The sequence below is a fragment of the Schistocerca serialis genome, chromosome 6 (assembly GCF_023864345.2).
Source record: "Schistocerca serialis cubense isolate TAMUIC-IGC-003099 chromosome 6, iqSchSeri2.2, whole genome shotgun sequence".
NCBI lineage: Eukaryota > Metazoa > Arthropoda > Insecta > Orthoptera > Acrididae > Schistocerca > Schistocerca serialis.
This window is the reverse complement of record NC_064643.1, coordinates 745,232,552-745,254,399: the sequence shown is the minus strand read 5'-3', so window position 1 is coordinate 745,254,399 and position 21,848 is coordinate 745,232,552. Positions and strand designations below refer to the sequence as shown.

Here is a 21,848-nt window from a genome sequence, read left to right as displayed (position 1 = left end):
CCGGTGTCAATGTGTTCTTTTTTCCATTTCCAGGAGTGTATGTTGGGCAAAGGAGAACAATTTCTCAGTAATAAATTACCATAGCCCCAAACCCCCAGTTCCAATTAAGGTTTCTGGTTGTAGGATAAATGCTAGAACAGGTAATACCCCTGCCATTTATATCCAAAGGGGAACCTCTTCGCCTCATGGTAACAGGCCAAAGAGAACTATACGACTCAAAACGGGCCGGAACTAAAACATAACGTAGAATGAAACGCATAAAGAAATTATTACCATACCATAAACCAAGGGTGAGCAACCGACGGCTCGCAGACGGATCCGACCAGCGATTGGTATCAATCCGACCCGCGGAAGAAATTGGTGAGGGAGAGAGCGAGACGCTCGCGTTGCACTCCGCCTGGGACGCATTTTCGAAATTTCCGCCGTAGCTGGGGTCGCCTGGGGTTTCCAGCTTTTCACGCAAGAGAGTGACACTTTTTTTTTTATTTTATCCGTACTGGATGAGAGGTCGTGGTTGTGAACGTCAATGTTAAAAAATATATCGGCTCAACCACTTGTTTATAGCGTAAAACACTAAGATGGACGCGTTTCGGAAGTCAAGCTTCCATCATCAGAATAATAAAACGTAAAAGACCATGTTAAAACTCGCTAAAATGGAACATGCACCAGGCAATTGATAATAAAATTAAAACATCGTGGCTACTTCCCTTGTTGCAGCCGTGTCTTCCAAGGTGCATCTCCACATAGTCGTCAAAATATAAAAAACTCTAAAATGGTGTCGCCTATGGTGTTCAACATCTAACCACATGGCTCTCTCTTCTATCGTCGTAAACCGCACCGTGCGTCTTCGCTGATAGCACACACCACGTAGCCAAACACGACACTGAAACGCGAGTGAGCTCACGCACAAGTAAACAAGGAAGTCACAGAGATGTCTATACAAACAGATAACGTCTACATGTTCCTAGGACCTCATAAAATGATGGTATCCTGCCAATTGCTAAATACAGGTATGTAGTTACTAAAAGAAACCAGTGAAGTGTTTGAAAAAGTTATTTGCATCACCACTTAGCTGTTCATTCAGTGTGTTCTAATTATCCACGCTATGTATCGTAATTTCCAGCTGTTCTAGTAGATCCAGCTTTTTGCCTTTGTCCTGTCTATGTAAAATAACGAGATCCTGATCTATTCCCAACATGGGGTGTCCCGTTTACCAAATATGCGTGGCTACAGCTGACTTTTCGAAATTATTAAGCCGGAAAGCATCGCTATGTTCTTTGCAACGTACTTTAAAGGACCTACCAGTCTGGCCTACATAGCTTGCCTTGCACGTGTTACACTGAATTTTATAGACCCCAGCTCTCTCATATTTATCGCTTTCCTGCTGTAAATTATTTCTTAGTTTAAATGTGGTTAGATGCTGAACACCATAGGCGACACCATTTTAGAGTTTTTTTATATTTTGACGACTATGTGGAGATGCACCTTGGAAGACACGGCTACAACCAGGGAAGTAGCCACGATGTTTTAATTTTATAATCAATTGCCTGGTGCATGTTCCATTTTAGCGAGTTTTAACAGGGTCTTTTACTTTTTATTATTCTGATGATGGAAGCTTGACTTCCGAAACGCGTCAGTCTTAGTGTTTTACACTATAAACAAGTGGTTGAGCCGATATATTTTTTAACAGGGACACTTTTGTTTATTGCGCGCATGCTCATGCCATTTCAACGCCGCTCGATCTGAGCAACAAAGAGAAACAGATTTATATACTGGGCACGAAATTATGACCTACGTGCTCATGTGTTTGCGGAGAGTAGGGGAAACCTTGAAGGGAAGCGGGGAGAAGTATTTTCGCCGGCCGTTGTGACCGAGCGGTTCTAGGTGCTTCAGTCCGGAACCGCGCTGCTGCTTCGCTCGCAGGTTTGAATCCTGCCTCGGGCATGGATGTGTGTGATGTTCTTAGGTTAGTTAGGTTTAAGTAGTTCTAGGTCTAAGGGACTCATGACCTCATATGTTAAGTCCCATAGTGCTTAGGGACATTTGAACCATTTTGAGAAGTATTTCGCTTCTGGATTAGTGGTGACAACAAACGCACACGTTGTTTACAGCTTACTGCTTGCATCTGTGTTACACGCTGATAGATCGCAGTCGTTGGTAGTAGGCTAGAATGGCACGAAAATTAGCGACTACTTGTGAACAAAGACAGCATATACCATATACTGAACAAACTAGACGTCGGTTGTCAGTTCGCGAGTAAAGTTCTGTGATAGTTGATTGTTAATTCCGTGGATATATTTCCATGCATCTTTACTTGGTTTATTTGCAATATGACTGGCATTAAGAAGAGAAAGGCACATGCTGAGTATGATCAATTCAAGGAGATATGAGTAGTTGACTGTTTCTTTACCATGTACAAAGATGATTGTGTTTCCTTGTTGTGTAGTCACTCACTGTCTGTTGTTACGGAATATAATATGGAAAGCCAGTTTTCTACGAATCAAACAATGGCTTTACGCACTAAGGGACTTAACACCTGAGATCATCAGTCCCCTAGAGGTAGAACTACTTACACCTAACTAACCTAAGGACATCACACACATCCATGCCCGAGGCAGTATTCGAACCTGCGCCTGTAGCAGCCGCGCGGTTCCAGACTGAAGCGCCTAGAACCGTTCGGCCACAGCTGTCGGCTTCTGCGAATCACGTTGCTAACAGCAGATTACAGAACAATTGCGGAAATACACAATTGAAATTAAAATTGAAATCGATGGTAATGTATAATGAATTAGCTGCAACCAGTCGCTTCTTTAGGTGTTCATTTCCCATGATGATATTTGAAGGTGCCTAGCATCCCATCTTCAGGTGTTTACATTTATTTGTGTGTCGTGAATATTGTTTCTTTACTAGCGGCTGGCTAAATTTTCCCAACAAAATTTTAAGATAGCAGTTGTGGAAATAAGTAAAGAAACAATGTTCACGAGCGTAAAAAAATGTAAACATCTGAAGAAGCGTTGAACATAAAATGAATGTACTAAATACGCGTGTTTACAGGCCCGGTCTCCTGCGCAGCGTTTTGGGAAACGGGTGCCATCCATGTCAGTGCGTTGGCCCATGAACATTAATGTCACGGATAATTTTGACTTTATGAGCTAGGAACGCAGCTATCGCGTCACGAGTTTAAGTTTGATAATCAGGTACCGAGGGCCATGGAAGTTAGCCCGTGCCTGGTATTGATTTGACACACATTGGGGTGCAAAAGTAATTGGACAGAGGTATGCTCATACATAGAGGGCCGTAGTATTGCGTACACGACGTATAAAGGGGCAGTTAATTGGTTGATCTGTCACTCGTACTCAAATGACTCGTGTGAAAAAGTTTCCGACGGGGTTATCGCAACGCGACGGGAGTTAATAGACTTTGAACGCGGAATGGTAGTTGAAGCTAGACACATGCGACATTCCATTTCGAAAATCGTTAGGCAATTCAGTATGCTGAGGTCGAAACTGTCAAGGGTGCGCCGAGAATACCAAACCTGAAGCATTGCTTCTCGCCACAGACAATGCTGTGGACGACAGCCTTCACTTAACGACCCAGAGCAGCGCCGTTTGCATAGAATTGTCAGTGTTAACAGGCAAACGACACTGCGTGATGTTACCGCCGAAATCAATGTGGGACGTAAGACGAACGTATCCGTCACGACAGTGCTGCGAAATCTGGCGTTAGTGGGGCTCCAGAACGCCCTATACTTGCAATGTTAAAATAACGCTTATAAATTACATCTTTCTTCACAAAGTATTTGAGGTAGGAAGTTGAACTTTTTACAGATTATTTATTGGAATATGGGTTGAAACTTAACACAGGGATTTTACAAAATTTTAGTTCAGTTATTAAAGATGTTTTTTTTTCAATTGTAATGAAAATTCACAACATTTTTTTGCAATTTTTTATTTATACATTCAAAAATATACAGTTTTTTGGAAACAGGCTGTGTTAAATTATGCAGAAGGTACTGTGTAACATTTACTGAAAGTTTGAAACAAATACGTTTGGAAGATCCTTAGAAAACATGTAATTAGTATGAGAAAATAAAAGTTTTGGGAATCGAGCGACAAAGATTGGATTAACTTTTTAGTGCATTCCAGGTCCATAGGATGGATTATCTTCATCCTCAGCAAACTCCTCCTCCAGCTTCCTCTTGTTCCTCCTCCTGTTTACTCTTGCTTGTATTTCTAGACTCTTTACAGCCCTGTCTGCAGCCCGAAGGCGTTCCTTGTCTAAAGCAAGCACCGCTCGTTGTTGTGTTCGTAGATTTTGCTACCATTTTCTTCAGTTGCAGTTACTGCAACACTGTTCCAAAAGGTGGTCATGTATGAACACTTATCACATTTCAGTTGTATTTCACTAGCAAGTCCTACGTGCTTTATTATGGAGACTTCCAGACCAACTTCACTACAATGAATACATCTTACACAGTTTGAAAAAATTCCTTTGAGAACCGACATATCAAATATTTCATTCACATCCGATTCGCCCATAAAACATTCATAGTTTCCACTCATTGAACCAAGCTTCTTCTGTGAAGTATTTTCTTTCCCACTTTGACTGCTATGGGCAGGTGTACTTGAGAGGTTAGGTTCACTCACTTGGTTATCGTCTTTATTGTTTACAGTAATAACACATACCTTTGGCTTTCCAACATTTCTCCTTTTCTTAAAAGCCTTCAGAGGATTTCTAATAACTTTACTTTTACTCATTATTATACTTCAACAAAACAGAGACTCAAGAAACAGAATTAATTACGAATATTTTCGAGATAACGACAGAGTAAATAAACATGAAACAATGGACAATCACACCAGCGATATACGAGGGCACTTCAATAAGTAATGTAACACATTTTTTTTCTGAAACAAGGGTTGTTTTATTCAGCATTGAAATACACCAGGTTATTCCCCAATCTTTTAGCTACACAACACTATTTTTCAACGTAATCTCCATTCAATGCTACGGCCTTGCGCCACCTTGAAATGAGGGCCTGTATGCCTGCACGGTACCATTCCACTGGTCGATGTCGGAGCCAACGTCGTACTGCATCAATAACTTCTTCATCATCCGCGTAGTGCCTCCCACGGATTGCGTCCTTCATTGGGCCAAACATATGGAAATCCGACGGTGCGAGATCGGGGCTGTAGGGTGCATGAGGAAGAACAGTCCACTGAAGTTTTGTGAGCTCCTTTCGGGTGCGAAGACTTGTGTGAGGTCTTGCGTTGTCATGAAGGAGAAGTTCGTTCAGATTTTTGTGCCTACGAACACGCTGAAGTCGTTTCTTCAATTTCTGAAGAGTAGCACAATACACTTCAGAGTTGATCGTTTGACCATGGGGAAGGACATCGAACAGAATAACCCCTTCAGCGTCCCAGAAGACTGTAACCATGACTTTACCGGCTGAGGGTATGGCTTTAAACTTTTTCTTGGTAGGGGAGTGGGTGTGGCGCCACTCCATTGATTGCCGTTTTGTTTCAGGTTCGAAGTGATGAACCCATGTTTCATCGCCTGTAACAATCTTTGACAAGAAATTGTCACCCTCAGCCACATGACGAGCAAGCAATTCCGCACAGATGGTTCTCCTTTGCTCTTTATGGTGTTCGGTTAGACAACGAGGGACCCAGCGGGAACAAACCTTTGAATATCGCAACTGGTGAACGATTGTGACAGCACTACCAACAGAGATGTCAAGTTGAACACTGAGTTGTTTGATGGTGATCCGTCGATCATCTCGAACGAGTGTGTTCGCACGCTCCGCCATTGCAGGAGTCACAGCTGTGCACGGCCGGCCCGCACGCGGGAGATCAGACAGTCTTGCTTGACCTTGCGGCGATGATGACATACGCTTTGCCCAACGACTCACCGTGCTTTTGTCCACTGCCAGATCACCGTAGAAATTCTGCAAGCGCCTATGAGTATCTGAGATGCCCTGGTTTTCCGCTAAAAGAAACTCGATCACTGCCCGTTGTTTGCAACGCACATCCGTTACAGACGCCATTTTAACAGCTCCGTACAGCGCTGCTACCTGTCGGAAGTCAATGAAACTATACGAGACGAAGCGGGAATGTTTGAAAATATTCCACAAGAAATTTCCGGTTTTTTCAACCAAAATTGGCCGAGAAAAAAAATGTGTTGCATTACTTTTTGAACTGCCCTCGTATATTGAACCATCACAGGTTAGCCACAACACATACTTTATCTCACATCACTAAAATGTACCTGATGAACACGGACGTTAATAATAACATCATTTGACAGCAGTTTAACAGCGCCACAGTGGGTCACGCCCATGTAGAACACATTTCAAAAAAAATTTAAAAATAGTTGTAGTCTTCGGAATTGAATAAATTATATATCTATTAAAAGGTAATAGTCTGCAGATTCAGAAAACGCAAAAAAGTAAAAATTGAACTTTTCATGATTTTGAGCCTTTCCGGAGCCCCTTATGGACCATGGCAGCACAGGATAAGCGCGAATGCCTTTCCTAACAGCAGGATACCGCCTTCAGCGCCTCTCCCGGGCTTGTGACCGTATTGGTTGGACCCTGGACTACTGGAAAACTGTGGCCTGGTCAGGTGACTCACGAACTCAGAGGGTAAGAGCTGATGGTACAGTTTGAGTGTCGCGCAGACCTAACGAAGCCACAGATTCAAGTTGTCAACAATGCGCTATGCAAGCTAGTGGTTGTTCCACAATGGTGTGGGGCGTTGTAACCTTCCAGTATAAATAAAAAAAATATAAAAATAATGATGTGTAACCTTCCCGAACAGAAAATAAAAATAAAAATAATTAAATTTGGATAATTAAATTCTGACGTATGAGAACTGATAAATCTTAACTCATGAAAAACTGATAAATTTTGACGCAAGCAGCGCTACGTCATGGCCCTGTGCAATCAATCTGAATCTGTCCGTGAGAAATAAACTGAAAAAATTCTTCCCTCGTGATTGTGTCGCCGGATAACGCTGTCTATATATCTACTCGTAAATGGCACAGGTTAGTGCAATGCTGGCCTATCTACTAATACTGGATAACATTTGTCTGAGATCTGAATTACGAGAAAAACTGACTTTACTTAGTGACACAGCTGCACAGCTGGTCGCCTGATAACTAAAGAGCACGTGAGTACGATCTCACAAAAATTTTGGATTATTTTAATTTAGATAAATGACTGGATCGGGACTGGCAATGACTTAAAGGGAAATATACTTTTATAGTTGACTGGTAAAAACAATTATATTCTGAAAATTTCTTGCGTTATTGATAAAGATCTACAATCCGTTACACGGGAAAACTGAATATATTACAAATCTGGGTCAACTGGTGCTGACGAATCACAAAAAATGGTTCAAATGGCTCTGAGCACTATGGGACTTAACATCTATGGTCATCAGTCCCCTAGAACTTAGAACTACTTAAACCTAACTAACGTAAGGACAACACACAACACCCAGCCATCACGAGGCAGAGAAAATCCCTGACCCCGCCGGGAATCGAACACGGGAACCCGGGCGGACGAATCACAAAAGAAGAGATTGAAACAATGAGTGTGGATGGGGCGTGAGTCGTGCTTGGGTACCTCAGATGGTTGATCACTTGCCCACGAAAGTCAAAGGTCCCGAGTTCGAGTCTCGGTCCGGCACACAGTATTAACCTGCCAGGAAGTTTCATATCAGCGCACACTCCACTGCAGAGTGAAAATCTCATTCTCTGAAGATTGAACAAGTTCATATTAACATCTCAGACAAATGACTTAACTACGGGCATGCCAATAAAAAAAATAGAATTTACCTTACAATAGATGGTTGACTTAATTACGCTTTTGATTTTTCATTATATTAACAATTATTAATTTGTTCATCACCATCTCATTCCGTCGTATCATTTAGCTCTGCGGCTATCACAATTATTATTCAGTTCCATATAATAAAATTTTACAATTTGTTCTGCACTGTGACTTTAACAATTACTAACTAAAAACTGCGCTGTACCAGCGACAGACTACAACTTCACTGTAGCAGCGAGCGACTGCAACTTCGGCAGACATTGCTCTGACCTGCGACTCTATTGCAGCTCTCTTTCAACAGGGGCAAAGATATTTTATGTCTCAGGCAGCGCCTGTGAATTGTCGTTGTAGCAAGTGAGCAATACTTCGAGATTACATTTGCTCCAACAGGGCGGTGAACCCCTTACACCGTGTTTACATGGAATGGACTGGGTCCTCTGGTCCAGCTGAACCGATCATTGACTGGAAAAGGTTATGTTCGGCTACTGGGAGACCATTTGAAGCCATTCGTGGACCTCGTGTTCCCAACAAACGATGGAATTTTTATGGGTGAGAGTGTGCCATGTCACCGGGCCACAATTGTTCCTCTTCCTCACTAGTTTCAGAAACAATCTGGACGATTCGTGCGAAAGATCTGGCCACGCAGATCACCCAACACGAACCCCGTCGAACATTTATGAGGCACAATCGAGAGGTCAGTTCGTATATACACTACTGGCCATTAAAATTGCTACACCATGAAGATTAAGTGCAACAAACGCGAAATTTAACCGATAGGAAGAAGGTGCTGTGATATGCAAATGATTAGCTTTTCAGAGGATTCACACAAGGTTGGCGCTTGTGACGACACCTACAATGTGCGGACCTGGGGAACGTTTTCAAGCGATTTCTCTTACACAAACAGCAGTTGACTGGTGAAACGTTGTTGTGATGCCTCGTGTAAGGGGGAGAAATGCGTACCATCACGTTTCCGGATTGTAGACTATCGCGGTTGCGGTTTATCGTATCGCGACATTGCTGCTCGCGTTGGTCGAGATCCAACGACTGTTAGCAGAATATGGAATCGGTGGGTTCAGGAGGGTAATACGGAACGTCGCGCTGGATCCCAACGGCCTCGTATCACTAGTAGTCGAGTTGACAGGCATCTTATCCGCATGGCTGTAACGGATCGTGCAGCCACGTCTCGATCCCTGAGTCAACAGATGTGGACGTTTGTAAGACAACAACCATCTGCACGAACAGTTCGACGACATTTGCAGCAGCATGGACTATCAGCTCGGAGACCACGGCTGCGGTTACCCTTGACGCTGCATCACAGACAGGAGCGCCTGCGATGGTGTACTCAACGACGAACGTGGGTGCACGAATGGCAAAAAGCCATTTTTTCGGATGAATCCAGGTTATGTTTACAGCATCATGATGGTCGCTCCGTGTTTGGTGACATCGTGGTGAACGCACATTGGAAGCGTGCATTCGTCATCGCCATAGTGGCGTATCACCCGGCGTGATGGTACGGGGTGCCATTGGTTACACGTCTCGGTCACGTTCGCATTGACGGCACTTTGAACAGTGGACGTTACATTTCAGATGTGTTACGACTGGTAGCTCTACTCTTCATTCGATCCCTGCCAAACCCTACATTTCAGCAGGATAATGTACGAGCGCATGTTTCAGGTCCTGTACGGGCCTTTCTGGATACAGAAAATGTTCTTCCGTTGCCCTGGCCAGCACATTCTCCAGACGTCTCACCAATTGAAAACGTCTGCTCAATGGTGCCCGAGCAACTGGCTCGACACAATACGCCAGTCACTACTCTTGATGAACTGTGGTATCGTGTTGAAGCTGCATGGGCAGCTGTACCTGTACACGCCATCCAAGCTCTGTTTGACTCAATGCCCAGGCGTATCAAGGTCGTTATTACGGCCAGAGGTGGTTGTTCTGGGTACTGATTTCTCGGGATCTATGCACCGAAATTGCGTGAAAATGTAATCATATGTCAGTTCTAGTATAATATATTTGTCCAATGAATACCCGTTTATCATCTGCATTTCTTCTTGGTGTGGTGGTGGTGGTGGTTAGTGTTTAACGTCCCGTCGACAACGAGGTCATTAGAGACGGAGCGCAAGCTCGGGTTAGGGAAGGATTGGGAAGGAAATCGGCCGTGCCCTTTCAAAGGAACCATCCCGGCATTTGCCTGAAACGATTTAGGGAAATCACGGAAAACCTAAATCAGGATGGCGGGAGACGGGATTGAACCGTCGTCCTCCCGAATGCGAGTCCAGTGTGCTAACCACTGCGCCACCTCGCTCGGTTCTTCTTGGTGTAGCAATTTTATTGGCCAGTAGTGTAAATCCTGTACCGGGAAAACTTTCGCGATTGTGGACGGCTGTAGAGGCAGAATGGCTCAATATTTGTGCAGGAGAATTTCACGCTGCACTACACTGGGCAAAAGGAGACCCGACACGATATTAGGAGTATCCAGTCACATTTGTCACCTCACCTATACTGCTTTCACCTTGCTAGCATAACAGGCTGATAATTTCCCCCTGCAAACAGCGGCTCCGAGCCTTAAACCCGTCTCACACGGAGCAAGATTCGCTGTAAGTTTCCTTGGTGGCTCGCACGACGGCTACCTTGCGGGCCGCGTCGTCTGCTAGCGGGCTACCTTGCTGGGAACCTTGTAAGATTTCCAGGATAGGTGCGGTGCTATTTTTATTGTGAGGTTCCCTGCGTGCTACCTGCGTTGGCCAATCATGAGACTTTTCGTTTGTGACGTCAGACGCGTAAATCTTCGTCGGGAAGCATTTGTTGATAGTCGCTTTTCTGCTGTTGTGAGGTGCGGTAGGAAGTTCTTATAATTATTAAGTAATGGCACCGCAGTGGTCCAAGGAAGCGATTGAAGCATTGATATGGACTTATAGGGAAAAACAGTGTCTGTACGTCGTGAAAAGTGCAAACTATTATAATAAACACTTGCGTGCAGAAGCACTCGAAAGAGTTGCAAGTGCCGTGTGTCTTGTTCGACCATATACGACGAGCAAGGAGTGCTATAGCAAAATGCACAATTTACGTACTCAATTTATAAAGTGTAGTACGCCAAAGTAAAATCATAGAAAGCAGTGGCACTGGGATGAACGACGTAAGTACGAAACTATCAATTTTGTGTTGAATGTAGAAACCTGCTGCTTGCAAAAATCGGACACATTTAAGACTATTTCCAAGTAATATCACAATGAATATTCACCCGATTTTTGAAAGCACATAATCTTGAATGGTAATGGGTTACGATGTAGCTTTCTTCTGAATCAGTAGGCGAAACCATACAAAGCAGTTCTTCAAATACCAATACATCCATTCGTATAAAATTTGCTAAGGATGTACGATCTTCTATCCTATAAAATGAAGTCGTATATAACAGCCATTATTCGTATATTTATAAAGTCAAACAGTAATGAAATGGTGATACTTTTCAAACAAAAGTAGGTGTTATGCGAACTAACCTCAACTCTTTATGAAGCATGGACAGCACACCTTTTCCAGCGTTTCCCCTCTTAATCCAGTTTTTCGTCAATTCTTTCCTTCTTCTTCTGTCATTAGCATGCATTTCTGCATCGTTTAGCACCAAAACAGCTAATAACGCCAGTTTGCTCTGAACATCTGTACCTGAAGCAGCCATCTTCGTTCGATACAACATGCAGCTGATCACAAGTAGCTGCCGATCTTGCACCGTGGGAGAGCTTCGTCATGGAAGATAGCCGGCTCCTTTCCCTGCAAGCCGGCAGGCATGCACGCCATCTCGCAAACTTGCGGCGAACCTTGCTCCGTGTGAGGCGGGCTTTAGCATATGACGTATGTGCTCTGTGGATGAGAATCATCTGCTGGTGCTTGTTGGAAATCTAGGTGGCTCCCTGGCTGCCGAGGCTTCGGTGCTTCGCCAGAAGGTTGGGCGACCGGCAGCTGGTCGTTAGCTGGCGCCGGGACAAAAGGCCCGCCAATTGGCTGCTAATTGATCGCAGCACAATGCGGTGGCGCGGCGGGCCTTTGTCCCGCCGGCGGCTGCGGCCGCGGCTGGCCCTGCTGCAGCAACAGTGGCCGCTGGCCGCTTTCCCAGACGCGGCAGCTGGCGGTGGCTACCGCAGGGGCGGGCGAGCAACCAGGCGAATCCGCCTGACGTCAGAAAAACAGCGCACCGTCTCAGACGTGATGGATGCGCCTGCTCTCTGCCACGCCGCCAACAAGTGCTCGAAAATGAGAATTGGAGGACTCCGACAACTGTCTCTCCCTCCTTTCGACGTTCATCATTACTTTCTTCTCGTTTCATTTAGCTTCAAGACTGGGAGAAGATATGATCTTAGGAGTCAGTTCGTCAACGTGTGTGCCGTTTGTCAGGTGTCTCGGAGCTATATATCTGCCATGCTTGTAGGCACAGAATGCATCATGTGATTTCTTATTGACTCATTAAAAGAAACAAACACTACATGAGCAATTCAGCACGTTTAATTTTCAATAGGTTCCCACTGGCGATACAACTTAAATGAGTGGCAGGTCAGCTGTAGTCAACCTGGTCCCTATAGCCGACTAGTGGGCGTTCTAGCTCTCATGATGGGCGATAGGCTGCAGGGGTTTAAAAAGTTTTCATTGGCTTTTTCGTAAAATTTTGACGAAAAGTCATAAAATCACCATTAGATGCTTTAACTTGCTGAAACTCCAGTTGTAAGACGTCGTGGTCTCCTGACCTTCATTGCTGACATATTCCGCCCTCACAATCATATTCCGCACATCAAGACGCTTCATTCGAACCCAAACTCGATAAGATTGAGTCAATGTTGTATGAATTCATGTAAACGATATGCAATTAACAAGTAAGCGCACCGTGGTTGAAATACTCGAGGCTGGCATACACACATACATTCCAGACACGACAGTCACAGAAGCTTTTAGTTCGGGACAGAAACTGCGCGACAGGATGCCAGTCCCTTCAGAGGACGACCCAACCTATGTCGGCCGGTGACCGCCCATGTAGCGGACAGCGTGGGCCCGAGTGAAAGGGGGGAACAACCCCGTGTTCGGCTTAAAAGCAAATTCCACTACAATGTGTGGGAGTGGCCAGCCTACGCATTCTTTACACATAGCACACAGTATCAGAGATTTTCACAGGGAGACAGCAAACGCCAAACGCTAATGCTACAGGTTTCCGGATTGGTCGCCTTAAACGAAACGTCATTCTCCCGTTTTAGAAGAGCATTGCTGATTGGCAGACGATATTTCTGACGCCTTGAGCTGTAGGAATAATGGAAGAGACTGAAAGATATACCCCTTCACATCTGGCATGGAGAGGCGCCGTTTCGTTGTCGCTCTTGGAGCGAGGAACAAGTCTCTCCTCAGTACTTCACTGGGAGAGCACCTCTGTCGAGAGCGAATCGAAGTGCTACTCTATACTGAGTTTTTGCGATTAAGCGTTGTTCACTGTGTTGGCCGACACACTTGTGCCGAGTGAATGGATAGAGTTATAGTTAAACGCCTGCGAGCGAATTTTGAGTGGCATCACGGTGGACTGGTTATCTGACCGGTGTACCACGCCAATAGTTAGACTAGGAGCGAATAGGAATCCTTGACTTCATCAAGGTGTAGGGAGAGTTTGATTGGCAAAGGTCAATCCAGATAGAAGCAGAGTTATCTTATTTGTCAGCAACGAGCGGCGCAGACAACAGTCATTGCAGCTTACAGTATTGTGCGCTACAGCTATTGCGAGCCCCACATTTCCTCCACAACAGTACACTTCACTGCATTTCACACGCGACGGCATTGACCGTACCTATCAACATTCTAAAGGATAATTATTCAAGTTGAGTAGGCGCGCCTTTCAGCCATTCTGCCAAGTCAACAACCATCTTCAACTTTATATAGAAATTTCATTAGCGAATCCTATCCTTGAGAGGTAACATCACATACCGAAAAAAAAAAAACAGGATATAACTTGTTCAATTCATAACTAAAAGTGCCATTATGATTTTTCAGAATTTTTGCAAAATAAATAATAACTTTCGTTAGTTTCATGTTTTTCTTACACTAACTAGCACTACTCTAGTACCCAAGTACTCCACTAGTTACGTAAGAAATTTTGTGAATTTTTGTGTCACTTCCTTACAGTGGACGACTCCAGAAGATATTTATTGCTGAAAGTTTTTCAGGCATTTCTCTTTAGATCGTTAGGGGCGTCTCTCTGATTTCTGTAGTAGTGTGGGGGTGGAAATTGCATCTTGCAGGAGCCACAAGGTAAAGGGTACATCTCAGATTAATCTGTTGCGCAGAATAACAGATTAACAGATCAACCCCACACCTCAGACGGTTTATAAATTTCGTAAAGTGAAGTACCTTCCCTACGTTATAAATAAACATTACTGAGGAACTTGTGGGAGATTCGAAAATTTTATTACGAACAAAGATACAAAAGTGCGTGGTAGGTAAAAAAAAAAGTTGACTGCCCCTGGGCTTGTTCGAGGTGCGTCTGAGGTCATCAATCCCCTACACTTAGAACTACTTAAACCTAACTAACCTAAGGTCACCCGCCTTATACAGCTGCAGCGGCTAAATCAACACAGCCATGCATAAACACCCACCCACCTCCCCAGGGGTCAGTACCCCTGCAACCCATAGATTGATAATAAATAATAGAAAACAAATAATTAATAGATGTAAAAGATAAGAAATGTAAATAAAATAGTAAGTACACTTTAAAAAAAAATCTCACGAGATAAATAAGGATGCTTCGCAACTATAAACTGATCAATACATTAAAAATAAACAATAAACCCAAACACAATAGCAATAAGACATTCATAATCTAGAACAGAGAGATTCCCAGAGTTCCCAGAGAGTATCCCAGAGTGACCCAGAGAGCATCCCAGAGTGCCCCAGTGGGCTAAAACACTAAGAAAAATCGCTTCTCGGCTTTTGGCAAGATCAATGTGTAGATGTATGTATAAGACTGCCCCTGGGCTTGTTCGAGGTGCGTCTGATTCATTTCTTCCAAACTCTATTTCATGAGAAACAGTTTGCTAACAGAACGTACTGCCACAAAAACGCAGTAATATTCATAAACTGAAATGCCTCGTTTAATCACGACGATGTTACAATGAAACACCAAATAAAATTTTGAGCAATTGCATACCTTGACAATTTGTTCTGGAGATACAAGAACGTAAGCTAAAATAGTCGTAGCAAAGAGCACCTTAACAACAATAATAACCTCTTTAACATAACTGCCAGCGTAGAACGCATAATCCATAAATCCACGAGTATCCATGTATGGAAAATACTGCACGAGGAATGAGTGGCATTAAACTCCGCCAAAATTTTAAGTACGCAGACAAACATCAACACTAATCAACACAGTTATTCCTTAACAAAATCTAAAGGTAAATAATAATATACGTAAACATGTTCCACAAAATTTCGGGGAACTGCCGGATGTTTGTAACTTCCTGCCACAATATTTCGGCGCAGAGTCTTCTGGCCATCTTCAGATGCTACTGGCGAAGACGCACTGAGCTCTGGTATTTAGCACATCCTCTACATATTTTCTGTTTAACAACGAATTTTATGAGCAATCAGACGGTGTCGCCATGGGGAGTCCTATGTCTCCCCTGGTGGCCAATCTTTTTATGGAAGATTTTGATGAGCGAGCTCTTGCCCCAGCCACCTTTAAGCCAACAGTATTTTGGCGATATGTTGATGATACTTTTATAGTTTGGCCTTACGGTTTGGATCGTTTACGAGAGTTCCTATAACATCTGAACACCATACACAAAAACATAAAATTTACTATGGAACTGGAGAAGGAGGGTTGCCTGCCGTTTTTAGACGTCTTGGTGCGACGTAAGAGCGATAGCACACTTGCTGATTCAGTATATAGAAAGCCCACTCACACAGACATTTACTTGCAAACCGCTAGTTGCCACCATCCCGCACAAACGATAGGTGTTTTGAAGATGGTGATTCACCGAGCCCACATCATCTCTGACACCGATAGTTTGCAAGCGGAACTGGAGCACCTGCAGACTGTATTTCTGAAGGATGGGTATTCGTCCCAGCAAGTTGAAAGAGCGCTGCAGACCTGTAAACGACGGAGCAAAGAAGAGGAAGAGGCCTTTAAAACGACTGCTTATTTATCATATATTGGTAATATTTCAGCGCGAATAGGCAGAAAACTAAGAAAATACGAAGTGTAAGCAATCTTTCGCCCTCCTGCGAAAATTGAGTCACTGTTGGGATCTGTCAAAGACGACCTAGAGCTGCGCAAGGCAGGTGTTTACAGGATTCCGCGTGAATGCAGCAAATACTATATAGGGCAAACGACGCGTGCTGTGCAGGAACGCATTGTAGAACATCAGCTGCATACTCGCTTTCTTCAGCCTTGTAAATCTGCCATCCACTGGTCATGTCATGAATTACAGTGAGACAAAAATTATGGCCCATACGTCTAACTTTTGTAGTTCTATAATTAATGAATCCGTGGAAATACGAGTGTTCGACAGTGAGTCTCTTATTAATCGAGACGGAAGTTTTCAATTGTATTCGGCATGGAATCCAATCATTGATAAACTTCGTGTCCTCCGTATCCGGCATAGTTCTGTGATGGAACCGCGGGAAGACAATCGAATAGATACCGATGCGGCAAGTTTTCACCACGGAGCTCGCGCGGCGCAGCAGAATCGAGCGCCCTCAAGCAACGCACGCGCAACGCCAAGTGAATCCACCACTCCTGTGCCGGAGAGGCCTTAAATACCAGAGCTCAGTGCGTTTTCGCCAGTATCGCCTGCAGATGGCCAGAAGACTCTACCCCGAAATATTGTGGCAGGAAGTTGCAAACATCCGGCAATTCTTCCGAAATTCTATGGAACATTATGTACGCCGGGAAAGTTTTAAATCTCACAACGTAAACATGATCCGTAATAGACTGTACTGTGATTTTTATTTAACCGTGCGATTAGCTAATTTCGACTACTTGTCATTCTCAAGAAGTTGTAAAACCAACATGGAAAAGCACTACATTGTCTGCATACATCACCATGTATAAATAACACTACGACCTCACAATAAGATGAAACATTACTGCACAAATTTCTTACAACCAACCACATGGTAAATGACAGCAGCTGGTAATTTGTTGTCACAGATTCATATTATTCCAAAGATTTTAAGACTCTCAGTAGATGCCATAGGCACGTTACATATACTGCTGACGTGCCAGACTTAGTTTGTGACATGTATAAAAACGGGTAGAGACGAAAAATACATTAAGGGCATACACAGCACATGGCATATCACCGGCCAAACGAAATTATTTTAAAAATCATATTAACAAAAATCTACATGAGGTATGCGCAAAATTCCACAAACAATAGAAATCGGATACTGCATCAACTGCCAGCGTGCCAGGTATAATGATTGCCTTATATCGTAAGTCAAAACTATCTGAAATCTGTTTCTAGACACACAGAAGCCAGACCTGGCTATTTGTGCGGAAAGATAAGCCACGGATTTTTAAGTAACAGCCAATATGCAATGGGCGAAAGGCTGGTTACCAAATGCCACCTGCGTTATGAAATGTATCATTCATGACTTACAGCATGACGCTTAAAATAATGTATTTTTCTCGGTGATAACCCACGTACTATATATAATATTTTATATCCATTTGTATATCTGTAATATATGTTTTGGTCGCTGACCGTTTCTATACATGACATAAAGTGAGTCTGGCTCGCCAGCAATATATGCAACATGCGTATGATACGTGCTATCCAGAGTCATAAAGTCTTTGAGTGAATATGAATCAGTGACAACAAATTACCTGCTGCTGTTAGTTATCATGTGGTTGTAAGAAATTTGTGCAGTAATGATTTATCTTAATGCGAGATGAGTAGAGTGTTATTTATACATGGCGATGTATACAGACAATGTTATGCCTTTCCATGTTGGTTTTACAAGTACTAGACAATGACAACCCGGCCGCTGTGGCCGAGCGGTTCTAGGCGCTTCTGTCCGGAAGCGCCCTGCTGCTACGGTCGCAGGTTCGAATCCTGCCACCGGCATGGATGTGTGTGATGTCCTTAGGTTAGTTAGGTTTAAGTAGTTCTAAGTGTAGGGGATTGATGACCTCAGATGTTGAGTCCCATAGTGCTTAGAGGCATGTGAACCACTTTTGACAATGACAAGTAGTCAAAATAGCTAATCGCACGATTAAATAAAAATGACTTTGCAGTCCACTACGGACCATGTTTATGTTTACTAAATATCTGGAGGCTGTGGATGCCCACAAATACAAAATTTCAAAGACAAATAATAGCTACACAATAGTGTTCATGAACTGTGATCTAACTAATCGCCAGTTACGGACAGCAAACCAACGACACTGCAGCGACCGTGCTCATAAACTCTTGAGAAAATCAACCTTGCTAAAGCTAACGGCACCAGCTGGATTGTGAATAATAACCAAGGCCACCCAGAATTTCTGCACAGATAGCGAGGTACACCGGGGTCCCACAACTTCGGACAGAGAACCGTCGGAGACCTTAAGGGAGCCAGGCGACAAAACTTGAATGTAACAATCTTAGCACATTACACTGGTAACAAAACTCATAGGACAGCAGTAGGCACATACACAGATGACGATAGTACCGCGTACAAAAAGTATGGAAGGGCAGTGCATTGGCGGAGCCCTCATTTGTACTGAGGTGTTTCCTGTCAAAGATTTCCGGCGTGCCTGTGGGCGCACGACGGAAGTTAACTGACTTTGAACGCGGATTGGTAGTTGAAGTTAGATGCGTGGGACATTCCACTTGGAGACCAACAGTGTCAAGAATACCACATTTCAGGCGTTACCTATCACCACGGACAACGCAGTGGCCACGGCCTTCACTTAACTACAGAGAGCAGTGGTGTCTCCGTAAAGTTTCTAGTGCTAACAAACAACAGTGCGTGAAATAACCACAGGTATCGATGTGGGACGTGCGACGAAAGCATCCATTAGGACAGTGCAGTGAAATTTGGCGTTAGTGGGCTATGGCAGCAGACGACCGCCGCGAGTGCCTTTGCTGACAGAACGACGTCGCCTGCTGCGCCTCTCCAGAGATCGTGGCCTCATCGGTTGGGCCCCAGATGACTGAAAAACCGTGGCCTGGTCGGGTGAATCCCTATTTCGGTTGGTGAGAGCAGATGGTAGGGTTCGAGTGGGTTGCAGACCCCACAAAGCCATGGATCCGTGTTGTTGGGTTGTTTGGGGAAGGAGACCAGACAGCGAGGTCACCGGTCTTATCGGATTCGGGAAGGATGGGGAAGGAAGTCGGCCGTGCCCTTTCAATGGAACCATCCCGGCATTTGCCTGGAGCGATTTAGGGAAATCACGGAAAACCTAAATCAGGATGGCCGGACGCGGGATTGTCCCGTCGTCCTCCCGAATCCGTGTTGTCAACAAGGTACTGTGCAAGCTGGCGATGGCTCCATAATAGAGTGGGCTGTGTTTTCTTGCAATGGACTGTGGCAGCTGGTACAACTGATTCGATCATTGACTGGAAATCGTTCTGTTCGGCTGCATGGAGACCATTTGCAGCGATTCACGGACTTCATATTTCCAAACGACCATGGAATTTTTGTGGATGACAATGGGCCATGTGAGCGAGTCACAGTTGTTCGTGATTGAAGAACATGTTGGACAATTCGAGAGAATAATTTGACCACCCAGTTCGCCGAACACGAATCCCATCGAACATTTATGGGACGTAATCGAGAGGTCAGTTGCTGCACAAAATCCTGCACCGGCAACACATTCGCTGCTATAGAGGTAGCATGGCATAATAGTTCTGCAAGGGACTTCTTAATCCCTGACACAGTACTCGTTAAAGCCTGTGCTATGGTAAGTGAGCGGGATTCACCTTATGAGAAAGGATTTTCGCATAGATATCGACCGCGTGTACCTGAATGGTGGCAAATCAGACTTACATCCACACTGTAATAACAATGATCAGTCAAGTAAGTTCGAAATGCAATTACACGTCAGGATGGATCAAAAGCAAACCAGAAGATGCTACCAATGTCACAATAATACGGTCGCCAGCCAAATTAGGCGTCAACTGAGTTTCTTCCCTGTACAAGTTGGTATATATTCATGCAAAACAACAAGTTGTAACACTGCATAATATAGTAGAATTTTAGAACCAGAAAATCTATTGAACTGATAGTTTCAGGTTCTGTACTGATATAGAAAATCATGAATACATAACACCACACCATAATGTTTACTACAAAACTTTATACTGTCTATTAATCTGATTAAAATCGGACATAGATTACCCTAGAAATTGTACTTTCATGCCACACACACAAAATGTCAATTTTGCTAAAGATAAAACACTGATAAATTTTGACTTTAATATTGACTTTAACTTTTGCTGGTCAAACCAATTTAGAACACTTTAGAATTCAAATGAATGGGGGGGGGGGGGGGGGGGCGGGACCCTGAAACTGTTATAATCGCTGTATTTAAAAAAAAATGATTACTTAGTTCATTATTCATTCAAGATTTCCAGTATATAAGTTACTACTCTTTTCATCCTATTTACTGCTCATTTAAATGCCTTTAAATCTGTCTCTAAATAATAAACTTCATCACTGTATCAACACTAAAGTTATCTTTCGACTTCGTTAGACCTTCGTTATTCATTTACTAGTTCATTAACAAAACATTTCTTTAAACACCATTCTAATATAGGTAGTTCTGCAAATAATTATTATTAACACAATTTTTAATTTTCATTTAGGGACACTCGGATTGCACAACGTTTGGAAAGGACCCTGGCTAGGTTAGTTGTGAGGATAATTAAATGCAGGGAAAGTTCTGGTAAAATTTAGGTTATTATTGCACAGTTCACTCTCTGATCCATACGAATACCGTACTAAAAGTTTCAACCTGCTAGTATCGATGCGGCGGTTGGCGGGCGGCGAGATGACGAGGCACAGAGCACACATACAACCACAGCTATGGCTCTCGACGTATCGGCACTTTAATTCTTCTTAGCGTCGCAACACTTTACCATTTAGTGCCTATGGAATTTTGCCATGCTGTGTGGGCGTTGGAACGGCATACCCGAGGCTCAGTGAAGCTATGTCTTCCAGGAGAGCCTCCTCGCTCCAGAAGGTGTTGCTCAAACCAGTGCCAAACTCCAACTACTACTGAGCCCGTTGTGCCGTGCAGCGCCCGTGCGCATTTTCCCGCGCTCGCCTGCCATCCACCTTTTACCGCTCCCTGAAAGACCAGGTATTCACCCGAGGTTTTTGCATTCTACATGTCCTAACACATTGCCTACGTATGGACCAGACGCACAATTACAATTTTAAACAACTTACAACAGTTTGAACATTTGTTACATTTCAATTCTACTACAATATTACTTGACATTTGACATAAACATTAATATTCACATTCAAACTTATTTACAGTTTTCTTAAAATAATGGCATAAAACAAAAGGAAATGGAATCAGAACATCAGTTACACAAGTATATCGTAAAATCAGATGAAAGACCTAGTAGATAGTGTCGGAAGTTCCATGCGGCTTTTCGCGGATGATGCTGTAGTATACAGAGAAGTTGCAGCATTAGAAAATTGTAGCGAAATGCAGGAAGATCTGCAGCGGATAGGCACTTGGTGCAGGGAGTGGCAACTGTCCCTTAACATAGACAAATGTAATGTATTGCGAATACATAGAAAGAAGGATCCTTTATTGTATGATTTTACTTCTGTAAAATGTCTGGGAGTATGCGTTTGGAACGATTTGAAGTGGAATGATCATATAAAATTAATTGTTGGTAAGGCGGGTGCCAGGTTGAGGTTCATTGGGAGAGTCCTTAGAAAATGTAGTCCATCATCAAAGGAGGTGGCTTACATAACACTCGTTCGACCTCTACTTGAGTATTGCTCATCAGTGTGGGATCCGTACCAGGTCGGGTTGACA

The 21,848-nt window shown here is 43.6% G+C and overlaps 1 non-coding gene across 1 annotated transcript; it reads right to left on the bottom strand.

Moving 5' to 3' along the window:
* Positions 1–10,069: 10,069 nt before the first annotated feature.
* Positions 10,070–10,142, bottom strand: Trnaa-cgc (transfer RNA alanine (anticodon CGC)). Its single transcript has one exon. It is a non-coding gene; the product is annotated as a tRNA-Ala (tRNA).
* Between the last annotated feature and the right edge of the window lie 11,706 nt (positions 10,143–21,848).